Raw genomic sequence first — 4925 nt, 5'->3', positions numbered from 1 at the left:
TTAATTTAAATTGCATACTCCAGTTTTTTTATATTACAGTATGTAATAAATTTATTTTGTTTTTATGTGCAGAAAATTAATTTTTGATGTTTCAAAATATATATATATATATTGTTTACATTAAAATAGATTATTTTAATTAATATTTTATTTATTTATTATTTAAAAAAAAGAGAGGAGTGGAAAAACTGGTACAAAAGCCTTGCGAAGTCCCGAAGGGCATCCGAGGGAAAAATATCTGTCGAGGCTTCGCGGTGGCTGCCACGGGCTCGATGGGAGTTCCGGGTCGTGACATTACTTCTAGTGGTCGTCTTACTTGGATCAGATTTGTTCTTTTAAGTTTGTTAGTTTATTACATGTCTTTGTTCCAATTACCGATGATGGTTAGAACGAGCTCGATAAAATTCAAAGGCAATTCTTATGGGGAGAACTTGATGGGAAAAAGAATGAGTCTATCTGTAAGCTCATAGTTTGTGGACTGGGTATTACTAACCTTATGCTTAAAAACAAAGCCTTACTCAATAAATGGGTATGGAGATATGGGTCTAAAATTGAAAATCTATGGAAGTAGGTTATGGCTGAGATAAATGGAAAGAATCTTTTTGAGCTTATGTCAAAAGTTAGGAATTAAAGAGTGTCGAGCTTACAGAAAAATATCACTATCCCCTTTCCCCCTTTAACCATTACTTTGATATTATTTCTGCAGGTCTAGGTTTCTTCGTTGGAGCTGGCAAGGTTTTTTTCTTTGGGCATGATTGGTGGTCCAATGAATCATCGTAAAAAGATTTGTTTCTGCATATTTTGCCTTAGCCATCAATAAAGATGGAAATATTAATGATTTTGGCAAATGGGAGAACAATGATTAGAAATAGGATGCTAAACTAAGGAGAAGAACCTTTCATTGGGAAGACAGCCAATGGCAACGTTTTAATCACTTTCTTGTTGAGTTATTTTTTTGCTCCATTATGAAGAATAAGTTGATTTGGAAATTATCTCACAGTGAAAATTATACTGCCAAAGACTTTTGTTGATTTGTTTATAGTTACGAATGGGTTAACAAAGCTTTATGGAACAACGTTTGGTGTGGTCGCTCGCCCTTCTTCCCAAAAGTTGAACTTTTGTGTTGGTTTATTATGAATGGAAAACTTATTGTCAAGGAAGATTTACTTAGAAAAGGTATTATCTCCAAAAATACTGTTATCTGCTTATTATGCCATAAGAAGATCGAATCAATTAATCATCTGTTTTTCGCTTGCATCAAAAGCTAGAAAATCTAGTTTATGTGGTGTAAGGTATGGGGAATTACATGGTTCTCTCCTTGTTCTACGATTGAGTTTTTTCTATGCTTGAAATAAGGCTGTCTCCAATAATGAAATTGTTAAAATCTAGAATATGGTATTTTTTGGGATTATTGAGTCAAGTCTATTGGTTCTAGCTTGAAAGACTTTTTTTGCTTTATTTCACTTTGATGCGAAAACAACATCGTTTTGAGGCTTAATGTGCTCCTTCAAAATGGTGTTGTTCTGATCCTTGTACATGAACACCTAACTCATTTTTTTCTCGTTTTTTTCTTCTTTTCTCACTCTTTAGAAACCCAACCTCCTCTCTCTAGAATTGACTCCTTCTATCGTGGACTTAGAACTTTAGCCTAGAACTAGGTAGCCTTAACCTTGTTAATGAAGGCTAAGTAAACCTAACTCTTAACACAATAGGGAAGTAATAACTCTATTATATAAAGTTATTTTGAGCACATTTTGAAGACTTTGATAGTTAGACCCTTGAGTTTATGATCAAATTTTAACCTTTTTAACCTATTTTTCTAGTGTAAGTTAGATTTTATATTGCTTTTCTCAAGTAATTTTAATTTCAATTAGTTAATTTAGTGTTTATTTTAATTTCGTTTTGATTAATTTTCTACAAATTTCGATTACTTGAATAAGATTGATTTGTTATAAGATTTTAGTGCTTAGTAAAAATTTAGGAACAAATCTTTGTGGGAACGATACTTTATTTCATCACTATATTACTTGTTTGATATGTATACTTGCATGTGCAAAATCAACAACAGGAAGTAAGAATAAAGAAGAAAGAACTTTAGAGAAACCCTCATGTGCAAACCCTTATGTATGTGGGCCTCACGCCCCTAACTTGTTACTCTACACAACTTATCTCTCTACACCTTGCTTGGGTGGCCCAATCTTGCTAACATCCTACTCGCACGGTAACCCCCATTCGCTATTGGCCTGATGGTTGTCAAGGTTGAACTATTGTGATGTAACATTCTTTCGCAGTTGACTTCGACAACGCCCTCGTTGCAGCGTGGAACCATTCCACCACAAGTCTACTACTAGCCCCCAACTAGCTTCGATTTCCCTTCATAGCCTTGGAATGGCAAAAACGTGTCTTACACCTCGCATATCGTCACAAACATCAGCTGTATGGGTTCATTTAAGGTAGTTCCTCATCGGTTGTTTCATGAACACCTCCAACATTGGTGGAGTTAGTCAATGCGGATCTTGGGCTTGCATCTCACCTTCAAATCCATTATCGACTCTGGTACACACCACTATCTCTAGTGTGCTCAAATTTTGCATCACATTGTCTCGACACTCCCGATCATGCTCATGCTCACCTTTAGCACCCTTGCCTTGTACTCAAATATCAATGCTTAGTCTGTCAATACCATCTGATATTGGCTTTTGGCCTGTACTCCCCAGATTTGCCTAACCCTCACACGAACTCTGGTCATACTACTACTTTGAACATGAACTCTGTCTCCCTTCACTTTGCCTTGACCCGCACTTGAGTCCCATACCTTGAAACTCTAGCTTGGTTGTCTAGTCTCCCATGGTATGCTTGCATTGCGCCCATATGGAACACAAGATGGATCCATCGTTTTGGTAACAAGCTCGACTCATGGATGTGCACTCCCTTGTTGATGCTTGGTTAACCAAGTTGGCCCCACTCAGTTGCATTGTCGCATGGCATTTCTTGCCTATGCTCGTTTGTTATATGCAACACCATCTTCTCAAGATTTTGGACATACTCCCCAATTCACTGAATTTCATGTTGCGTAGATACCATAAACTCCACTAGCTCTACGTCTCGATGGTTTAGCATATCCACCGATTAGTGCAACTTCGTGCTAAGCTTGTTGCTATTGGACCTCAGTTGCTCAATGTTGGTCTTGACCCCCTCAAAGATGTCCTACACTACCGTAATGGTCATCTCCATATGAGATACTTATCCATGAAGTGTGGACAAGACGTTCTTAGACTTGCCATGCTTCGCTACACCCATAGACCTTCAAAACCCCTGGTCTGACGCAGTCTGGTCAACTATTGATGTCATTTTCATTTGTCACCTTGTGTCACAACCTGATTCTAAGGGTTTATGTAGCAAGTCTTACATTTATTCATAAATCATAAAATCATGCAAAGCATTAATCATTCATCTCATAAATCACAAATTGTCTATTTCGCCTTCACATCATTATGGAATGATGCCTCATAACATGTGGGAACATTTAGAAACATATATCATAGTATTTCAAAACATTCTTTAAAAATCATCTTTTTAAACTTGTACTTGCACCTTGGTGCTCATTTGGGCCTTTGGCCATGAAAACGTAAATCAGTAAAATATGCACAATGCCATGAAGACTACAAATCCATAACATGTTCAACATCCATTACATAAACATAAATAAAGACTGACTCATCCACGAAACATGACACAACCTTTAGGCTGCAAGTAACTGCTAGATCACCAATTGAAAGAAAAGGAACGTATCACATCTCTATGATATTGGTTGCTAGTAAAAGAGCTATCACTACTGATCTACAACAAAAATATGAGAAACTAAAGTATGAGTCATAAAGACTCCATGAGTGGATACAAGGAAGAGGACAAGCCAAGAGGTTAAAGCTTTTGCATGATTAAATCTTTGAATAAGCATGCTTGTATGTACTCCAAATGTTCATTCATTAAATTGTTGAAAGTCGATGTAAACCAAGCCTTTGAATGCACTTTAAAATCACTTGAATCGAACATGTTAACCCTCAAATCATTGAACATAGATATAAATCAAACCTTTGAATGCTTTCCAAAAAAATCTTTAGAAGTCATATAAATATTTGGAATAAAGCTTAAGTGTAAAAGCATTGAGAACACATCAAGAAAAGGCTAAATTTACCATTATAGAGTTGAGCTATCGATACCTTTAAGGGAGGTATTGATACTTTTTTGGACAAAATGCTTACCAAGCCATTTATTTAACAAGTATCAATATTTTTTCGTAAAGTGCCGATGCTTCATTCATGAAAACCTATAATTTGGGCTTTTTCTAGGTCTTATCAATCTCATTTGACTATTTATATTGAAGATCAGTCTTACATTTTAACTTTCATCCATAATTGGCTAAGAAACCTCATTCTAAGCTTCTCTAACATAACATGCATTTGAATAACTTAGCAACTTACAATTTAATCAAGTTGATGAACAAGCTAAGGACTAGTGAGAATGTCCATCTCATATAGGACATAATATCGGTAATGATATGTCAACCATTACCCTGAGATTTTGCTAATCATACAAAACCTATTAACTTGGGCAAAGTGTGGCACACTTGGGAATGGAATCACGATGTCACTCCTATTGTCACTAAAATATGGTAATGGTATAGCCCCTATTACCTTGGTGCTCATAATTGTGAATGGTATAACCCTATTAACCTAGGTAACTTTTCATCTTATTCCAGTCTATCAATTATTACAAACTCATTGTACAATTCATCATTCTCATTCAACCTTTGTCATGTCTATGGTATCTTAAACATGTACTCATACTCATCTTATATAGCATGTGGAATCGTCATCATATACATTGCAACATCGCATACATCAAGTGCTCATTATTATCTAATA

This window comes from Theobroma cacao, chromosome 3 (genome assembly GCF_000208745.1).
Source record: "Theobroma cacao cultivar B97-61/B2 chromosome 3, Criollo_cocoa_genome_V2, whole genome shotgun sequence".
Taxonomy (NCBI): domain Eukaryota; kingdom Viridiplantae; phylum Streptophyta; class Magnoliopsida; order Malvales; family Malvaceae; genus Theobroma; species Theobroma cacao.
Note: the sequence above shows the minus strand (reverse complement) of the source record.